The sequence below is a fragment of the Malaya genurostris genome, chromosome 2 (genome assembly GCF_030247185.1).
Source record: "Malaya genurostris strain Urasoe2022 chromosome 2, Malgen_1.1, whole genome shotgun sequence".
In the NCBI taxonomy this organism is placed as follows: Eukaryota; Metazoa; Arthropoda; class Insecta; order Diptera; family Culicidae; genus Malaya; species Malaya genurostris.
The window spans coordinates 137,643,172-137,665,375 of record NC_080571.1 but is presented as its reverse complement, the minus strand read 5'-3'; the positions used below and the strand labels follow the sequence as shown (position 1 = coordinate 137,665,375).

The following is a 22,204-nucleotide window of genomic DNA, read 5'->3' as shown; positions in this document are numbered from 1 at the left end:
CTCAAAAGCGCCCTAGTAAGGGTTCGAAGGTGTCTTCTGATGGGTCTCGAAAAATTACAACAACTGGTAGTGATGTCAAAAACCAGAGAAAATAGCTCCAGGCCTTGGAAAATTAAAATCCGAGTAAGAATTTCCATCACTTTCTGGGACTTCAAAACCCCCGAACGTCCCTAAAGATCAGGCAGAAAATTTACCAAATACTGGATTTGTTAAATTCTCTGATATTGTGGACTGGATCATGTCTACTTTCAATATTTCTGAACCTCTTAAAAGCCTGCAAATGGCTTTTATTCCTACAGTTAAGACATTTTTGAAGCAGTTGACTGCAAAATGGCTCCTTCTTTCAACGGTTGTATCCTTCGATAGCGAAGTCACCCAAAGAGGTCACGGATACAATCACTGTTATACAGTGGAATTGTAGAAGTATAAAAAAATACATCTTTTCAAATTTCTACTAAATAATTTGAAATGTGACGGGTTTACATTGTGCGAAACTTGGCTAACTTCTGAAATACCCTTAAACTTTCACGATTTTAGTATTATTCGTCTGGATCGAGATGATCCCTATGGAGGAGTACTTTTGGGGATCAAAACGTGCTATTCTTTCTATCGCATTAACCTCCCCTCGATACCAGGTATTGAAGTTGTCGCATGTCATGTTACAATCAAAGGCAAGGACCTTTGCATTGCTTCCATCTACATTCCCCCAAGAGCCTCGGTTGGGTATCAGCGGCTCAGTGATATCATTGAGCTCCTTCCTGCACCGACGTTGGTTTTAGGAGACTTTAACTCACACGGTACGGGATAGGGCTGTCTTCTCGACGATAACAGATCAACTATGATCCATGATATTTGCGACAACTTCAATATGACAATATTGAATACGGTAGAAATGACACGAATTCCTGCACCACCAGCAAGATCTAGTGCGCTGGACTTATCCCTTTGCTCGACATCGCTACGGTTGGACTGCACGTGGAAGATGATCCCTAATCCCCACGGTAGCGATCATCTACCTATCGTGATTTCAATCGCCTGCGGATTAAGACCATCGGAGACAATCAATGTTTCGTATGACCTCACACGAAATATTGATTGGAAATGCTACGCAAATTCGATATCTGAGAAACTAGAAACAACACAAGAACTACCTCCGGAGGAAGAGCACACATTTTTGGCTGGCTTGATTCTCGACTCCGCGAGCTCAGACGAAACGTGTACTCGGCGCGAAAACAAGCATCCGTCCTCCGAACCCCTGGTGGGACAAATACTGCTCAGAATTAAGGGCGAAGACAAATACTGCTCAGAATTAAGGGCGAGTTTTGGAAAAACGGAACACCTGATGATTATAGAAACTATGCGGCATCAGACACTAAAATGTAAAGCTTGATTAAAGCGAAGAAAAGCGGTTACTTTCGTCGATTCGTAGACGAATTATCGAGAGAAACATCAATGAGCACTCTTTGGAACGCAGCCCGACGAATGCGCAACAAAAATACCAAGAACGAAAACAAGGAATATTCTAACTGCTGGATATTCGATTTCGCTAAAAAAGTAGGTCCTGACTCTGTTCCGGAACAGACGATCATGCGTCGTCTCATCAAACAGAAACGAAACTCCTTTATCGATGGTAGAATTTTAACTTCCGCTCTTGTCGTGTAACAATAAAGCTCCGGGGTTAGACAAAATAAAATTCAATTTGTTGAAAAATTAGCCTAACTCTGCCAAAAGGCGCTTATTGAATTTATTCAATAAGCTTCTTGAGGATAATATTGTCCCACACGACTGAAGACAAGTAAGAATTATCGCCCTTCAAACCAGCCTCCGATCACAATTCGTATCGGCCGATTGTTATGCTTTCCTGTATCCGGAAATTCTTCGAAAAAATGATTCTGTTTCGTCTAGATAATTGGATCGAGACTAATGGTTAACTTTCAGACACACAATCCGGCTTCCGCAGGGGCAAAGGAACGAACGATTGTCTTGCGTTGCTCTCAACCGAAATTTCAAATGGCATTTGCTCGTAAAGAACAAATGGCGTCAGTTTTTCTAGATATCTAGGGGACTTTTGACTCAGTTTCCATAAACCTTCTATACGAGAAGTTGCATCAGCATGATTTTCCACCCATTTTGAATAACTTTTTGTGTAATCTATTATCTGAGAAATACATGTATTTCGCGCATGGTGATTTGTCGACAATACGATTCAGTTACATAGGTCTTCCTCAGGGCTCATGCTTAAGCCCCCTTTTATACAACTTTTACGTAAACAACATTGATGAATGTATCAACACATCTTGCACGCTAAGACAACTTGCCGACGACAGCGTTGTGTCTATTATAGGACCTTAAGCTGCCGATCTCCAAGGCCCACTGCAAGATACCCTCGACAATTTGTCGACATGGGCTCTTCAAATGGGTATTGAGTTCTCCACGGAGAAAACTGAGCTGGTTGTATTTTCAAGGAAGCGAGAACCAGCACATTAACAGCTTCAACTAAGGGGTGAAACCATAGCTAAAGTCTTCATATTCAAATATCTCGGGTTCTGGTTCGACTCTAAAGGCACCTGGGGATGCCACAGTAGGTATCCGAAACAAAAAAGCCAGCAGAGAATCAATTTTCTTCGCACAATAACCGTAACTTGGTGGGGTGCCCACCCAGGAGACCTGATCAGGCTGTACCAAACAACGATATTGTCCGTAATGGAATATGGATGCTTCTGCTTCACATCCGCCGCGAACACTTATTTCATTAAACTGGAAAGAATTCAGTATCGTTGTTTGAGTACTGCCTTAGGTTACATGCAGTCGACTCATACGATGAGTCTTGAAGTGCTCGCGGGCGTCCTACCATTGAAAAATCGATTCTGGGATCTTAAATATGGATTGCTTATACGATGCGATATCTTGAACCCGATGATAATTGAACACTTCGAAAGGCTTGTCGAGCGCAATTCTCAAACCCGTTTTATGTCCTTGTATTTTGATTACATGGCTCAGAATATTAATCGTTCTTCGTTTGTTTCCAACCGTGTTCATTTCTCGGATACTCCTGATTCTACTGTGTTTTTCGACACATCCATGAGAAAAGAGATTCGTAGAACTCCGGATCTCGTACGCCCGCGAGTGGCCCCTAATATCTTTCATAATAAATTTAGAACAGTCAACTGTGAAAAGGTGTTTTACACTGACGGATCAAACATCACCGCTTCTTACAAACTCAGTGATTCGGCTTCAGTTTACGTCGCAGACTTAGTTGCTATTCAGTACACCCTAGAGATCATTGAAACCTTGCCCAAAGACCATTACTTCATTGTCACGGACAGTCTTCGCTCAATAGAAGCTCTCCGAGCAATGAAGCCTGGAAAGAATCCCCATTATTTCCTGGGAAAAATGCGGGAACATTTGAGAACTTTATCTGAACGATCTTATTCAATATCGTTAGTATGGGTCCCTTCGCATTCCGGGAAATGAAAAGGCAGACTCATTGGCTAAGGTGTGAGCATTAGAATGTGATATTTATGAAAGACCAATCTGCTTCAATGAAGACGGATGGCTACATTCCATTATCCCTAGGGTATCGAATAAACCTTGGTTCAGGGGGGATGAATGTCGATTTTATTCGTGTTATGTCGCGGCTCATGTCAAATCACTACACTTTCAACGCACATCTCCGGCGTGTTGAGCTTGCGGAGAGTCTCTGCACCTGTGGCGATGGATATCAGGTCATCGAGCATATCGTGTGGTCGTGCGTAGAGTATCGCGACGCCAGGTCGAAGCTACTGGAATCCCTTAGGGCTCGAGGTGAACCGCCTGAGGTTCCGGTTCCGGATGTGTTGGCGAGTCGGGATAGTTCATACCGTCCGGCCAACATGGATAACATCCAACATCATTGTTCATACATTCCGGCCAACATGGATATTCACCAACGCCATATGGAAGACCCTCATGCAATATTCAATTCACCGGCCACTGCCGATCGCCAGCTAAAAGCTGAATTCTCGAGAATCCGCTACCCCGATACTACATTACATAATGATACTACTCTAGGTTTAAGTTAGTCGTAATTAAGATAAGTAAATACCCTTGGCATTTTAGAGCTTAAGCAGTGTGCCTTAAAATTATATTATAATATTGAATAAAAAAATTGCATCAAACGTCGACATTTAGTGTAATCTCAAACAATTTCTTTTTCAAAAAACGACTTGGAAACGACTGAAAATTAGAAAAACTTTGAGTCCCAGAAAGTCAATTTTTTTTAAACAAAATTGTTTTCAACATGACACTAAATCTCGACGTTTCATGCAATTCTAAAGCTTTTGGTCAGGCCTTATGCACGCGCGCTCTTTATTTTGCGCTGAGACAAATAAATTCTCATTCTCATAAGACAACCACGCGCATGCGACGTACTTTTGCCGCTCTCAAGAGAACTCTTTGGCACATTTACGTACCGCACCAGAAACTGATGCACGCTTCGTTGTAAAGTCTCATCGCATTCTGCCAAGAGCGAGGCTCAAGCGCTATCGTCGCATGAGATAGCGCGGCGCGCTCGTTTCATGCGATCTACGAGAGGTTTGTATGTGATTTTCATCCTCTTCATCTCTTTCTTTAGGATAGGACACAAGTCGCACGAACCGCTCTAGGCACGAACAAATAATAATAACAGCAGCTTTTACTGTGGCTCACATAGCACACAAGCTGCGCTCATAAAAAATCTCGTGCGCTGTCTCGTGAGACCAAAGCGCACGAGTCGCGCGCAGAAGAAAATGCGATGCTCTGAAATTTCAAGCAGCGCATCCCGTTTCTATGTGCTCGCTACGCGTCTCGTACACGCTTTTGGTTTGCTCTTTTAGTCGGCGCTCACGCTCATAGAATATATATGCGACACACACATTTTCGGTGCGCTCTCGCTGTCGCATTTGTGCACGCATGAGCATTCGGAAGGCCTGCTTTTGGTATCAAAAAGTTTTTTTCGATTTCGATTTCATGTACCACCACCCCACTACACTAGTATGGTGATTTTTCAAAATCTATGAAAATTCCAATAAGTAGACTAAGAAGGGTTTTTCTTGATGAGCATAACTTTTCTCATACAAATAGGCGAAGAAAATGGGAAGCGCTTGGTTTGTGGAAATGACGCCTACTATGTGACATAAACACCGTTTTTATTGTTCTTTACGTTTCGTCTAAGACTCGTCAGTGCAGAGCAGTTCAAATTGAACTGCATTTTGCAAACTTAAACAGTTCAACTTGAACCGCTAAGCAGACGTAAAGTTAATGCTATTTGCAAAACACTTATTTATTTAGTACCGAACGATAACGTTGTTTTCGGCATATACTGGCCAATTAAGTTTGCAATAAGCAGTTCAATTTGAACTGCTCTGCACTGACGAGTCTAAAACAAAACGTATAGAACAGCAAACAAAAAGTATTTTTTCGATTTCGGAAATCTCATGTACCACCACCCCCCTCCACCAGTATGGTGATTTTTCAAGATCTATGAAAGTTCCACTAAGTATACTAAGAAGGGTTTTTTCATGAGCATAATTCTTCTCATAAAAATAGCAACGCAAATGGCAAGCGCTTGGTTAAAAAAGGCGGGTGGGTAATGTCAGAGGCATAACTGGATGTCGTGAATACGAAAACAACTGACATGTTCCTTAACACTTCCGAATATCAATTAGTTGATCAATTGTATGAACTATGCAAGCATTCCCCTTTTCCACATTTTTCCCAAAAACAAAGAAGGCTTCACTTGATTTCGATTACTGTGAATTTCACACAGCGAAAAGTGCACAAATCTAACCAAACTGTTCTAGATTTGCACTAAACTTGCTTTGCAAACGGCACAAAATACATCTGCTCGCATTGGCGATAGAATCCAAACTGATTCAATTTTTGTTAAGAGTTTTCTTTTACGTGATTTCGTTTGTAGCTTCTTCACTAATGGGCGGTCCTAACGGCTATAAAAATAGCCGCATACAGAATTTTAATGTCGATTATTTCATTTCGAATTTGCATAATTTATTGAAAAAAACTATCAGTATGCTGTAGGGATTCGTTTCTAGCATTCAGAAGGACCAAATTGAGGAACTCACTACGATTTTCACCACTTTTCGGAACATTTTTCTCGAACGATTTGTTGTACAGCAGCAGATATTTTGTTCTCTTCCTCAGAACGCGTTCTGATTGGCTGGTGTTGACATGGGTCAAATGAGATAGGTTTTTCAATAGTGTACTATTGATATACTTCAATGCTTTTGCTATACACGTTTAAGTTGAAAAATTTCGATTCTGTTGGTAGTTAGATTATATAAATCCTTTCACAGATCACTGAGCTATGAGCTTTCGAAATACGAGAAAGGCAAACGCGCCTTATGAATTATCCTTTTTGATACTCGTTTATACCAAACATTTCAGAAAAGTTTAATTTTGAACTATTTGAGAATATGTCACACAACTGAAAATTTTATCATAAAATTGTGATCATATTTCCGATGGCATGTAGAAAGAATTATGTTGATTCGTTAGATACAACAAGAGATATTCACGATCAAAAACTTATCACTCTCTCAGAGGGTAAATTTTTGAAATGGCACCCCATAGTAAAGTAAGTCGTATTCACGACAAAATGAAGCCTACTATGTGACATAAACACTGAAGCATGCTTTTGTGAACTATTCGAATAAATCTGAATTAATTATTGTCAAAAATGAGCAGAAATGTCAAATATTATTTAATAAAAAGGTTAAAACAAAACATAAGGAGAGAGGCATTATCACACCACTAGGTGGATTAAGAAGGGTTTTTGTCTTTCTCATATAGAAAGGTTATGCAATCACTTGAAAAACCGACTAGTGAAAATTGTGAAAGTCATATACCATTCGACTCAGTTCATTGAGCTGAACAATGTATGTATGTGTGTGTGTGTTTTTTTACAAGGTGAAATACATTATGTACTTTCCCAACTCACGCGCTCGGTAGTTGTCAAGCTACCGCTATTGTGAACCAGCGAGTTAGACTCTCTGAACCTTATCCACTAAAACACCTTGGAGGCTGTGCTCATGCACTTCCTCGTTTGGGAGAAAATGAGCTCCTGCGTTTCTCTCTTTATCCATCTCGATCCACCTTTGGCGCCTCGACGACTCAATGACGCTAAGTCGCGCCAAACTACTCGACTGATCCCCGACGATGGATCTAGCCTACCCCAACGGAGAGTTTCCCGGAGAAGAAAACTTCTCCCGCAACCGGCGCCTCCGGTACCCGTCCACGGCCTGACCGTAAGGATCCCTGGCTCGATCCAATGATGCCGGTTGGAGGATGGCTGCCGGTTCACTGATGCCCCGACAATTTCAGCGGTACTACGCTACGGTCTACTCGTCTAGTCCCCGACTAAGGACCTAGACTACCCCGACGGAGAGTTCCTCGGCAAAGGCATTTCTCCCGGCATCGAATCCCCTTTTACGCCACGCGGGACACCCGAAGGAGTGCCGAGGTCGGTACCGCGATTCCGGTTGAAGCATAGCTTCCGGTTCGCTGAGGCCCTGAAGACTCGAACCGGTGTTGTGGCGTCTACTCGACAAGTCCCCGATTCACTTTCCTGGGAAGTTACTGTGTCAAGACCTCATTGTACATAGCGTTCCAGAGAGTTGGACCGAGAATGGATTCCTGAGGGACGCCCGCCGTCACTCGCACTGACCCCTGTCCTACGTTCGTATCCTACACCAGGATTCTATTGTGGAAATAGCTCTTTAGGATCCGGCAAACATAGTCTGGAACCCGCATTCTGTGTAACGCTGTGGCGACGGCCTCCCAGCTGGCACTGTTGAATGCATTCTTCACGTCCATTGTGACCACGGCGCAGTATCGGTCACCTTTTCGCTTCTGTTTGGACGCCTTCTCAGCACTGTCAAGCACTGTCCGGATTGCATCAATCGTCGACACTCCTTGACGAAAACCGAACTGCATGTTCGACAATCCTCTTTCGCCATCCGTGTGTTTCATCAACCTGTTGAGAATGATTCTTTCCAGGAGTTTCCCAAGTGTGTCCAGCAGGCAAATAGGCCTATACGAGGCAAGATAACCCGGTGGTTTACCTGGCTTCGGCAGCAACACCAGCTTCTGAATCTTCCACATGTCTGGGAAGTTGCCTTCGTTCAAGCACAGTTCGGAAAATGTCTAGATACAACAAAACCGCGGTTTTCAACGCCACGTTTGGTATCCCATCCGGGCCTGGAGCTTTTTTGGCTTTCAGTCACTTTGCGGCTTGTGTAATCTCTTCGTTCGAAATTTGCCGATCAGCAGAATCGGCTTCTTCTTCGCCATACGGTGTTGGTGGCCAAGTTGTCAGGTCGTGCTTCGGGAAGAGACCCTCCACGATCTCTTTCAACTTGTTCGGGCACATTTCAGCAGCGCTGGACGAACCCTCGATTTTCGCCACCATCACCCGATACGCGTCCCCCCAGCGATTGGCGTCTGTTTGTCGACACAGTCTCTTGTAGCAATTTGATTTGCTACGCGTATTCTCTCGTTTGAAAGCGGACCTCTATGAGCGTTAGCTCTATGAGCGAGTACGTGGTTATCACCAACCACCAATCACCATTCACTAGACTGCTTGGCACTGCAGCCACCAACCACCAAGCATGCCAGGCACCGATTGCAGTACCATATGTGATAACGTTGTGCGTGCACTCACTCGCTCGGCTACTCATCCATCAAACTGTACCCTGCAGTGCATACATGGTATGCATGCTGTCGTTACCTATCGCACTTTTCGTATTTTTCAGTGGGTTACATCGCACCAACGTTCATTGCCGTTTCAACCTTCCGAGCGAACGGACGTGATTTGGATTTACTGCGAAAGCATTGAAAACCAGTTGTGTGTGTGATGAAGTGGTCGGACGATATTGTGTGATAGACAATAGTGCTTTTTCCTATGAGAGGTTTTTTTTCGCATTATATAATAGAACAGTGCCTTATTGTGAGCGGTCGATCGAAACGATACCGTTAGCCGGTTATTGTTTCGCCGATCAAGGCCAAGTGTGCGGATTATAAACAAGTGACCATTGTGTGAGGATTTTAAATAAGTGTGCCTTTTCCTCTCGGAGGTTTTTTGCACACCATCAAAGCGGCGATACGCCGATCGACGAAGTCCAGCTTGGTGTCCCCCGTTGGATCTTAGGTTAAGTACTGTTACTTCGTTTTTTTTTATTTCTTTATTTGACCATTATATTTCCCCCCGAATCATTTGTTTTTGCGCGGAAGTAGTTCCGCTATGTCTAATTTTAATCCTGACCCCCCGCTCCCGATGTTCAAATGGAGACTTCCCTTGCATGTAAAAAGTCCCGCATAAAGAGCTATCCTGATGGACTCGCACTACCGGCCGGGCCTTACGCGGTCTATTTCCGGACCAAATCGAAAGAAAAAAATTAAATATTTTAAAAATATCGCGAGACCTGACTTCGCGATATAATACTATAAAAAGTATTGATAGAATACGGCCAGACAAGCTCAGGGTCCTGTTTACCAGCTCAAAACAGGCTAATGAGCTTGTTCAAAAGGATCCTTTTACGCTGGAGTACCGCGTCTATGTACCAGCTCGCGAAGTAGAAATTGACGGTGTGGTCACCGATTCGAGTTTGACTTGCGAGGATATTCTTAAGTACGGGACGGGTTGTTTTATAGACCCCTCACTTAAGAATGTCAAGATACTGGATTGCAAGCGATTGCATTCAGTATCGATCGCCGGGGATGGAACAAAGTCAACATCCTCTTGGACCGGGTTCGTTTGCCTGTTCGTCTATTTGTACCCCGGATAATGAATTGTACCAATTGCAAACAACTGGGGCATACAGCTACCCATTGCAGCAATAAGCCACGTTGTACCAACTGTGGGGAAGCTCATGCGGACGGTTCTTGCGGTAAGGATTCTGAAAAGTGTCTCTACTGTAAGGAGGGTCCGCATGACCACTCTGATTGCACCGCTAACAAACTGCGAGGAGATCGATTGAAGCGTTCCCTGAAGGAACACTTCAAGCGTTCCTTTGCCGAGATGGTTAAGAGTGCCACCCCTCCTAAACAGACAACGAACCCATATGCCTGCTTGTCAACTGACGAGAGCGATTCCGACGACCCTTTGGAAGGTCCATCTTCTGCGGTCCCTCATAGCTATAGGAAAAGAGCAAACAAATCCTATTATAAGCTCCCTAGTAAGGGTTCGAAGGTGTCTTCCGAAGGGCTTCGAAAAGTTACAGCTAACGGGAATCGTGACAAACCACCGAAGCAAAAAGCTCCTAGTCTCGGAAAACTCAATTCCGAGATGGAATTCCCATCACTTCCGGGGACTACAAAATCCCCAAGCGTCCCTGAAAATCCTCCAGAGAACCAACTAGGTGCTGGACTTATCAAGTTCCCTGATGTTGTGGACTGGATTTTTACAACTTTCATTATTTCAGACCCTCTTAGAAGCATTTTAATTGCTTTCATACCAACAGTAAAAACATATTTGAAGCAGTTGACTGCAAATTTGCCCCTTCTTTCAGCGACTGTATCTTTCGATGGCTAAGTTAACCACCGAGGTCACGGATTTAATCACTGTTTTACAGTGGAATTGCAGAAGTATCATCCCAAAAACAGATTCATTTAAATTTCTAGTAAATAATCTGAAATGTGACGCATTTACATTGTGCGAAACTTGGCTAACTTCTGAAATACCCTTAAACTTCCATGATTTTAACATTATTCGCCTGGATCGAGATGATCCCTACGGAGGAGTACTTTTGGGGATCAAAAAGTGCTATTCTTTTCATCGAATTACCCTCCCCTCGATACCATATATTGAAGTTGTCGCATGTCATGTTACAATCAAACCTTTGCATTGCTTCTATCTACATTCCCCAAGAGCCTCGGTTGGGCATCGGCGGCTCAGTGATATCATAGAGCTCCTTCCTGCACCGACGTTGGTTTTAGGAGACTTTAACTCACACGGTACGGGATGGGGCTGTCTTCACGACGATAACAGATCAACTATGATCCATGATATCTGCGACAACTTCAATATGACAATCTTGAATACGGGAGAAATGACACGGATTCCTGCACCACCAGCAAGACCAAGTGCGCTGGATTTATCCCTTTGCTCGACATCGCTACGGTTGGATTGCACGTGGGAGGTAATTCGTATGACCTCACACGAAATATTGATTGGAATAGCTATGCGACCTCGATATCTGAGAAACTTAAAAGAACCCAACAACTTCCTCCGGAGGAAGAGTACACGTTTTTGGCTGGCTTGATTCTCGACACCGCGACTCAAGCTCGGACGAAACGTGTACCCTGCCCGAAAACTAACATCCGTCCTCCCAACCCGTGGTGGGACAAAGAGTGCACAAATTTAAACACGGAGAGAGCCTCCGCGTTTAAAATATTCAGAAAAAATGGAACACCTGATAATTACCGGAATTACGCGGCGTTAGACGTTAAAACAAAGAACTTGATAAGAGCCAAGAAACGCGGTTGCTGGCGTCGGTTTATAGACGGCTTAACGAAAGAAACATCTATGAGCACTCTTTGGAACACAGCCCGACGAATGCGCAATCATAACACCACGAATCATAACACACACGAAACACCGTTTTCGATGGTAGAGCTCTCACTTGCACTCTTGTCATGTAACAATAAAGCCCCGGGACTAGACAGAATAAAATTCAACTTGTTGAAAAATCCGCCTGACCCCGCCAAAAGGCGCTTGTTGAGTTTATTGAATAAGTTCCTTGAGGACAACATTGTTCCACATGACTGGAGACAAGTGAAAGTGATCGCCATTCAAAAACCAGGAAAATCAGCCTCCGATCACAATTCGTATCGGCCGATTGCTATGCTTTCCTGTATCCGGAAATTGTTCGAAAAAATGATTCTGTTTCGTCTAGACAATTGGGTCGAAACTAATGGCTTACTTTCAGATACACAATTTGGTTTCCGCAGAGGCAAAGGAACGAACGATTGTCTTGCGTTGCTCTCAACAGAAATTCAAATGGCATTTGCTCGTAAAGAACAAATGGCGTCAGTTTTCCTAGACATTAAGGGGGCTTTTGACTCAGTTTCTATAAATATCCTATCTGAGAAGCTGCATCAGCATGGTCTTTCGCCAGTTTTGAACAACTTTTTACATAATCTATTGTCTGAGAAAAACATGTATTTCGCGCAAGGTGATTTGTCGACAATACGATTCAGTTACATGGGTCTTCCTCAGGGCTCATGCTTAAGCCTCCTTTTATACAATTTTTACGTAAACGACATCGATAAATGTATCAATACATCTTGCACGCTAAGACAACTTGCCGACGACAGCGTTGTGTCTATTATAGCACCCAAAGCTGGCGATCTGCAAGGGCCGTTACAAGATACTCTTGTCAACTTATCCATATGGGCTCTTCAAATGGGTATCGAATTCTCTACGGAGAAAACTGAGCTGGTTGTATTTTCAAGAAGCGACAACCAGCACAATTACAGCTTCAACCAGGGGGTGAAACCATAGCTCAGGTCTTCACATTTAAATATCTCGGGGTCTGGTTCGACTCCAAAGGCACCTGGGGATGTCACATTAGGTATCTGAAACGAAAATGTCAACAAAGAATCAACTTTCTTCGTACAATAACCGGATCGTGGTGGGGTGCCCATCCAGAAGACCTGATCAGGTTGTACCAAACAACAATATTGTCCGTGATGGAATACGGATGCTTTTGCTTCCGATCCGCGGCGAACACTCATTTCATCAAGCTGGAAAGAATTCAGTATCGTTGTTTGCGTATTGCCTTGGGTTGCATCCAATCGACTCATACGATGAGCCTCGAAGTGCTGGCGGGCGTTCTCCCATTGAAAAACCGGTTCTGGGATCTCTCATATCGTTTGCTCATTCGATGCGACATTTTGAATCCGATGGTGATTGAAAATTTCGAAAGGTTAGTTGAGCTTAATTCTCAAACCCGTTTTATTTCCTTGTATTTTGATTACATGGCTCAGAATATTAATCCTTCTTCGTTTGCTTATAACCGTGCTCATTTCTTGGATACTTTTGATTCTGCTGTGTTTTTCGATACATCCATGAGAGAAGAGATTCATGGAATTCCGGATCACGTACGCCCTCAAGTGACCCCAACTATCTTTAGTAACAAATTTAGAGCAGTCAACTGTGAAAAAATGTTTTATACTGACGGATCAAACATCAACAAGTCCACAGGCTTCGGTATCTTTAATCAAAACATCACCGCTTCTTACAAACTCAGAGATCCGGCTTCAGTTTACGTCGCAGAATTAGCTGCTATTCAGTACACTCTCGAGATCATTGAAACCTTTCCCAAAGACCATTACCTCATTGTCACGGACAGTCTAAGCTCAATAAAAGCTCTCCGGGCAATGAAGCCAGGATAGTATCCCCCTTATTTTCTGGGGAAAATACGGGAACATTTGAGAACTTTATCTGAACGGTCTTATTCAATATCGTTAGTATGGGTCTCTTCACATTGTTCCATTCCGGGCAATGAAAAGGCAGACTCATTGGCTAAGGTGGGCGCAGAAGGTGATATTTATGAAAGACCAATCTGCTTCAATGAATTTTTCAGTATCAGTATCGTCAGAAAAATCTCGAAAGTTGGCAAACTTCATGGAGCAATGACGAACTGGGACGATGGCTACACTCCATTATCCCTAGGGTATCGACGAAACCTTGGTTCAAGAGGATGAACGTGAGTCGTGATTTCATTCGTGTTATGTCACGGCTCATGTCATCACTATACATTCAACACACATCTCCGTCGTATCGGGAATGTGGAGAACGAGCTCTGCACCTGTGGCGACGGTTATCAGAACATCGAGCATGTCGTGTGGTCGTGCGTAGAGTATCGCGACGCCAGGTCGAAGCTACTGGAATCCCTCAGGGCCCGAGGTAGACCACCTGAGGTTCCGGTTCGGGATGTGTTGGCGAGTCGGGATAGTTCATATATGCTTCTCATATATCATTACCTTAAACACATTGATATACAAGTGTAATGTGTTATTCCTCGCTCAGAAAGTATAATCTCCACCTACAGGTTCAACACTAACATCCGCTCGATTCTCTCGATCCCCGTCCCTGTCCACCATCTTCATTGGAACTAACAAGATCTTTTTTTGTCACTAACTTTTTCGTTCCCCTTCCTCTGTCTCTTCACCATCTCGATGGCAACTAATTAAATCTCTGTCGTTTTCAGACATTTCGTTCCCACATCCCTTTTTACCCCGTTTCCACAATATTTACTTTCTTTTTATATCTCTTCCGTAACATCACCATCACCGCCCACGGAAGACCGCTCCAGTCGAAAACCCAGCATGCGGGCCACCCGCCGGGCTGTCGTAGCCTGGGGGTGTTTCCCGCGGACCCACACGGACCGAAGGATGCGGCCAGCGCTAAATATTTACCAACGCCATCTGGAAGACTCGTGCGATATTGAATTCATCTACCACTGCCGATCGCGAGCTGAAGGCTGAATTCTCGAGAAGCTAAGATCACATATTCTAATGATACTATTCTAGTTTTAAGTTAGTCGTTAATTAAGATTAGAAAATAACCTTGGCATCTTAGAGCTTAAGCAGTGTGCCTAAAAATATAATGTAATATTGAATTACAAAAAAATCGCACCAACGTTTACCATATGTACATATGTTTACATATTGGAATTGTTGAGTTAACAAACCAGCAAGCATAGGTAGTCTGAATAGATCGGCTGCTCGGCCATCCATGGAAGTTGGCCATCAATGTCAACTTCCCTCTTTGAGCAGCCTAGATAGCCGTGTAGTGTCGGTAGCGGTTTCCCAACTGGCGCTACGGTCCACCTGTACCGGTGGTATAAGTCCACCAAACAGCTAAGCCGTGTGGCATCCGGTAGAATTATTTTTTATCAAGAATTGATCCACTGGTTTCCTGTTCCATGTCGTAAAAGGCCACAAAAATAGGAACTCCTAAGTCAAGGTGTATTTCCGTGCCGATGGCTGGATTTCTGCAGGAGGTTAAACAATGCAGTCGTGAACGGAATATCTTGGAGTTTTCCCTTACTGTGTTAAGCGAAGCTGTGGCACAGTGGACGACTTCTTTCTTCACAACTCGTGGGATTTATATGATTAAAACATTTAAAAAAATCCTTGCATGGTTCGCTACAGGCGATTATAAGCCAATATATTTGGTTTCTTGTGGTTGTTGTACGGTACAAATCAATCTTCAGCATAAACGTACAGCAACTATGAATCTATCCAGACTTCTGCAAGAAGGTAAAGCTTCTATAGCTTTGGTTCAAGAACCATATTTCCAAAATGGAAACTTTTACGTTGGAAAATTGTTAAACCCAGTCTTTGTTGCCTTCAACAAGACCGGTATGACTAATCCACGTGAAATCCCTCGAGCATGCATACTTGCAAATAGTGCTCTCGATGTTTCTCTCATATCGGAGCTCACAACTCGGGATATTTGTGCTGTCACAGTTGGTATGACTATTGATGGCATAGACAGAAAATATGTCTATTCTTCGGCATATTTGCCGCATAACCAACCTTCGCCAAGCGATGACTTCAAAAAGGTTGTTGCAAAAGTGATTTACCGCTTGTAATCGGCAGTGACATAAATGCTCACCATATCATTTGAGGCAGCACAGATATAAATTCGAGGGACTCTGATATGAGCAGTACAAACCTGCACATAGTCAATGCAGGAAACCGACCAACTTTTGCGAGATCTGGTAGATAGGAGGTTTTGGACGTAACTCTCTGCTCTGAAAGAATTGCGCATGACTTGGTAAATTGGTTCGTCTCCGATGAGCTCGAAAATTCGTTGTCTGATCATAAGTACATATTCTTTGATCATTCAAACGTTAAATTTTATATTATCACATATCGTAATCCCAAATCTACAAACTGGGACCTCTATGAAGAGGGTTTGGCGACTAGATTTTACGGGTACCAACCAACAATTGAAGCCCCAATTGATTTGGAAAATGTTGTCGACGAGACAAATTAACTCATAGTTGCAGCATACGAAGAGGCTTGTCCACTTCGGATTGTGCGAGCTACTAGAGGAACTCCTTGGTGAAATGCTGAACTTGCTAGACTAAGGAAACTATGCAGAAGAGCTTGGAACCACCGACGCAGAAATGGGTCGAAGGGCTTCGTAACGGCTCGAAGGGTCTGAGCGAAGTGGTTGGAAAATCCTCTGCACAAATGTCTCTAGTCTCAACGAGGCTAGCAGATTAAATAAGTTACTTTCGAAGTCTAAGGACTTTAATGTCAGTTTCTTAAGAACTTCAGATAGTGAACACTTGTCTGATGAAGGTGATGGACTTCACTATCTTTTTAACACTCACTTTCCAGGATGTATGGATCCATCACCGACAGCTCTTCCCGAGACTTTTTCAGGTAGTTACGATTCTTGGGCCCTTGCTCGAAGCGTTGTGACGATTGAATCGGTCATATGGACAGTTGAGAGTTTTGCTCCGTACAAGTCTCCTGGAAAGGATGGAGTTTTTCCAGTGTTACTGCAGAAAGGGTGTGAACTTTTCAAACATGTTTTGAAGAAAATACTTACTTTTAGTCTTGAGACTGGATATATTCCAAGAGCCTGGCAGGAAGTAATAGTCAAATTTATTCCCAAAGGCGGTCGCGACACTTATGAGGAAGCGAAGAGTTTCAGGCCAATCAGTCTAAGCTCATTTCTTCTTAAAACAGTGGAACGCATAGTAGATCACTATATCAGGAATGTTAGTTTGGGCGTGCATCCGCTACATGGAATGCAACATGCTTACCAGCGTGGAAAGTCCACTACAACCCTGTTACATGATGTTGTGTACAACATTGAAAAAGCTTTCTCACTAAAGCAATCTTGCTTGGGAGTTTTCCTAAATACTGAAGGTGCCTTTGATAATGTGTCTTTCAATTCAATTCTGGAAGCAGCCCGTGGTCATGGCATACCTTCAAGTATCACAAATTGGATACACGCAATGCCTAACAATCGACTTCTGTGTTCATCGCTTCGGCAAGCAGATATTAAAAAGCTGAGTGTCTGTGGGTGTCCTCAAGGTGGTGTACTATCCCCACTTTTATGGAACCTAGTCGCTGATGGTTTGTTGAGGAAATTTAATAACCTTGGATTTCCGACTTATGGTTTTGCCGACGATTATCATATATTGATGACCGGTATAAGCATTAACACTCTCTTTGATTTAATGCAACAAGCCCTGCGATCTGTTGAACAATAGTGTTGTCAGGTTGAATTATCTGTAAATCCGGGCAAAACATCAATGGTGCTTTCCACTCATCGTAGGATATTCACAACAGCTCGTCCGTTGCAGTTCTTTGGTTCAGAGGTCACTGTGGTCGATCAAGTTAAATACGTCGGGGTTATTCTTGACTCAAAACTGAATTGGTCGCATTGATTTCGGGATTAAAAGAGCTTGCATGGCTTTCGGCCAATGCAGACGAGCTTTTGGAAAATCATGGGGACTCAACCCCAGATATATTTATTGGATCTACACAACTATTGTTAGACCAATTTTAGCATATGGATGTCTTGTATGGTGGAAGAAAGGAGAAGTCGCGACAGTTCAGTCAAAGCTAAATCATCTCCAAAGGATGGTCCTAATGGCGATGACAGGAGCATTCACGACAACTCCTACTGCTGCTCTAGAGGCGCTACTGTGCATTAAACCACTACACGTGTTCCTAAAACAAGAAGCTTTATCTTGTGCATACCGTCTTAAGGTTACAGGGCTTTGGAACAGTAACCCATTAGATTATGCTACCAGCCACACTCGTTTGTGGTCTCAAATGGTTACGTGGGATAAGTATTTACTCGCTCCTAGTGACCTAACTCTCACATGCAGTTTTCCTTTAAAACATTCAATGTGAGCTATCCTCTTCGTGAGAAATGGTTGTCTGGTTCTTTGGAACGACAACTTGATGAACACATAGTTTGTTATACGGACGATTCTCTGTTGAATGGTCGTGCTGGTGCTGGTGTCTACTGTCGTGAAATGAGGCTGGAGCAGTCTCATTCACTTGGTAGATACTGTACTGTGTTCCAAGCAGAAATCTACGCAATTCTGTGTGGAGTACAATCGGCACTTCAGCAGAGGATCTGTGGTAAACGAATTTATTTTTGTTCCGACAGTCAGGCAGCCTTAAAAGCACTCAGTTCGGATGACTCACGGTCGAATCTAGTGATCGCATGTCGAACTCAAATTGAAGACCTCAGCATTTAAAATGCTGTTTACTTCTTATGGGTACCCGGCCATTCTGGTATTACTGGAAATGAATGGGCTGATGAGTTGGCTAGAGCTGGTGCAACGAATGATTTCGTTGGTCCTGAACCAGCTTTACCACTTTCAACTAGTTGGATAAAGCACAAGATTCGTTCTTGGGCTGCATCCAAACATGCCAGCTACTGGCGCAGCTTGCAAACTTCTGCTCAGACAAAAGCATTTCTACCAGATTAAATCTGAAAATGTCAAAGTGTCTACTGCATTTCTCCAAGCATCATTGCAGTATTCTGGTCAGAGCTCTGACTGGACATTGCAAACTCAATTATCACATGGCTACTATTCAACGTGCTGAGTATTATTCGTGTGATTTGTGTGAATGCGATTATGGTACTTCATATCATCTGATATGTAACTGTCCCGCATTGTCCCGGGTTTTTGGTTCTCCATACATGGTTGAGTCTGTGTATGCGGAGCTAAAATTGAAGGATATTCTCTCGTTTGTTACCCAATGTGGTTAGGAGCTATAGTCAGAAGGGTTCATCGTTCTTCATGGAGTGAATGAATCCCTTCAGTATTCTCCTTAAATAGGGTTTAGCAGATTGTTTGGCATCCTTTAGGGGGTACCGAATTTACTTCTGCTCGTACATACTGCGAATCGTTCTGCATTCTTCGGGGAGTGCAGAATGGTGTCGCTTTTGTAAGATCTCTAAATCCTCTCGAGGTTGGAGGTTTTATTAACAGCAGACTGCTCGGGACCTCGTAGAGGTTCAGAATTTACTTCTGCTTCCACTAAATGTGATCCTCAGCAGATTGTTCAGCATCCCTTAGGGGTGCAGAATTTACTTCTGCTTTTATGTGTTTTTGTGTTGTCAATTTTTCCCATCCTCCTAGTCCAACCCTTACCATTTCCTTTCAATCCTTTCCTCTTATATATCGGGAAAATGATGCTAAAAACAAATTGATGGCAAGGCACAAATCTCCAAATATCAAGGGGAACGTGCCATTTGAGCCAATTTGTTCTGATTCCTGATAACAAACCAGCAAGCATGGGTAGTCTGAATAGATCGGAATATAGAGACTTCCTCTGCCACTCGCAACCCCCAGCCTGTAAACCTATCGTTTGTAGGGGGTCTCAGGTATCGAGATATATATTGATGCTCAACAATGCCACCAGCGTTCCAGCATATTAGCGATGTACTTGTACTGTATCAATAAAATGCCAACGTGAGATCACACTAGCAAGTCTTGTATAGTTTTATGCCATATGATCAACGACCACCTATAGGATACACTGTCAGCTCGGTTTGGTTACGACCTTAGAGGCGTTCAGGCATAATCCAACGAACGTAGCGTTATACCACAGTCCGGTCGAACTAGTATTGAGCCATTGGTTCGTTCCTATGGTTCCTCTCGTACTGCACAGGAATACCGTTAAGACAGTGAGTATATACACACCAGTAGGGTAAAACTAACCTGTCTCACGACGGTCTAAACCCAGCTCACGTTCCCTTGAAAGGGTGAACAATCCCACGCTTTGTGAATTTTGCTTCACAATGATAGGAAGAGCCGACATCGAAGGATCAAAAAGCCACGTCGCTATGAAAGCTTGGCGGCCACAAGCCAGTTATCCCTGTTACTTTTCTGACACCTCTTGCTAAAAACTCTTTAAACCAAAAGGATCGTGAGGCCTAGCTTTCGTTGTCTCAATATGTACTGAACATCGAGATCAAGCCAGCTTTTGTCCATATGCTCAGCGTGTGGTTTCTGTCCACACTGAGCTGACGTTTGGACACCTCCGTTATTGTTTTGGAGATGTACCGCCCCAGTCAACCCAGAGAACCACAAATCGCATAAGGTAGCACGAATTAGATCGTTTAAAATACTGTTCATAATCACCATCGCATAATCATATAACTGAAGTTCATATTTTTCCCCATATGATGCTATCGCACAAGCTTATTGCGACGATGAGCACACAGTCGCAAAATTGTTTCAACAACCTCGCCGTATACAGAATTGAACTCGCATTACTTCCATAAATGTGTGGCTGTACATGATATCCAAAATTTATCTGAATTATATCGCATTGTACGTAAAACCCCTCGCACAAGATGATCATTCCTAGCATCCAATGCGATTGGCTCACAATTCTTACTTCACTGGCTGAATATAAAAATATTTGGTCGCATTCTAATACGGAGTGTTTTACTGAAAATTCAAGAGCACTTGTTTGAAAAATGGTTAGGATAATTGAACATTATCAGTATCATGGAACATTTATGTAAACAACAGACTTGTTCGTGAAACAATACGAACTTCCTCACAATAAGAAATTCTATAAACCTTCTCTTCTACGATATATTGTGAACACATATGTGTGAATGTGAATGATAGTTTACATCATAAAACGTAATGAGTTATTTCGCACTGTAAGATTTTAGTTATGCTTAGATATGCGATGTGACTCAGTCACCTGTAAGATAAAAGAAGAATGTATTCGTCTAAAATCGGGCTTATCAACAGCTATCGTATGGATGAGAGTAGAAAAACTTGGTAAACGATCCACAAGTTTCCGGTTCGAGCCTCGATCCGTAAAAGCTCGTTGTTTTTTTGCTTATTAGTAGGATGTATGGTTAGAATCGCATAGACACTTGAATAAACTCTCAAAAAAATATACTTACGATCGCATACATTACAAAAGAAAATCACTGAAGCTGATAAACTGAATCACATTAAATGCTTCACTACATCGCATCTAGCTTTTGATTTTTCGAAATTGCATGTATATCGCCTCCACTTTTGCACGCATAGGTCATATTTGCAGTATGCTCTGCGATTCTATAATAATATATAACAGAACGCATAATGCGATTATAGCTTGCGATATAGGTACGAAATGGTTTTCTGGGAAACTCCGGACCTGGCACTGTCCATGACTTGGAGTGTCCAGATGTCTACTGTCATCGGCGTACTGTGTGAAAGTTGAGCGGAATGTGGCCTTGCCGCACGCGGACGGGACCCTACTTCAGGACCCACCGGACCGGTCGCCGGATTGCGCACCGTGAAGCACGCCCCGTACGCACCGATCAGCGGAAACCCCGGTTCGGACCACACGCCTGGACACGCATCGGACGAACGACCACAGGCTCTGTCTTCTGCATTATTCCCAGAAATGACGACATGGCTGAACGCTGAACAAGAAACCGTATGCCAAGAGGTTGCAATAACCCCAGCACTTGTTCCACCTGATCATGTAAGTAAGGCAACAGTAAGAGTGGTGGTATCGCATTGTTGCCCGGGAGATAGTATTTTACCCGAGCTTCCACCTATTCTACACCTCTTATATCGCCTTACAATGCCAGACTAGAGTCAAGCTCAACAGGGTTTTCTTTCCCCGCTAGTGTTTCCAAGCCCGTTCCCTTGACTGTGGTTTCGCTAGATAGTAGATAGGGACAGAGGGAATCTCGTTAATCCATTCATGCGCGTCCATAATTAGATGACGAGGCATTTGGCTACCTTAAGAGAGTCATAGTTACTCCCGCCGTTTACTCGCGCTTGCTTGAATTTCTTCACGTTCACATTCAGAGCACTGGGCAGAAATCACATTGTGTCAACACCAGTTGAGGCCATCACAATGCTTTGATTTAATTAGACCGTCGGATTCCCTCAGCCGTGGCAGTTCCGAATTGACTGTTTATTGATGACTACAGTGCACAGTACGTACGAACTAAATCGATCGCACCAAGCAGATTAAGGCAAAACCCTACAACGAAACGCAATCGAGCAAAGTGCTTACTCGAGCGACCGATAGTAGGATAAGAGCCCGAGTCATCCCAGTCTTCAGAGCCAATCCATATCCCGAAGTTACGGATCCAATTTGCCGACTTCCCTTACATACATTATTCTATCGACTAGAGACTCTACAT

General features: G+C 43.2%; 1 protein-coding gene and 1 pseudogene across 11 annotated transcripts in view; one reads left to right on the top strand and one right to left on the bottom strand.

The window, feature by feature from the left end:
• Positions 1 to 22,204, top strand: part of LOC131430107 (regulating synaptic membrane exocytosis protein 2) — a 1,567,561-nt gene that overhangs the window by 1,422,034 nt on the left and 123,323 nt on the right. The gene's annotated exons all lie outside the window — the stretch shown is intronic.
• The window catches only part of LOC131433520 (large subunit ribosomal RNA), a 4,612-nt pseudogene continuing 1,718 nt past the window's right edge, over positions 19,311 to 22,204 (bottom strand).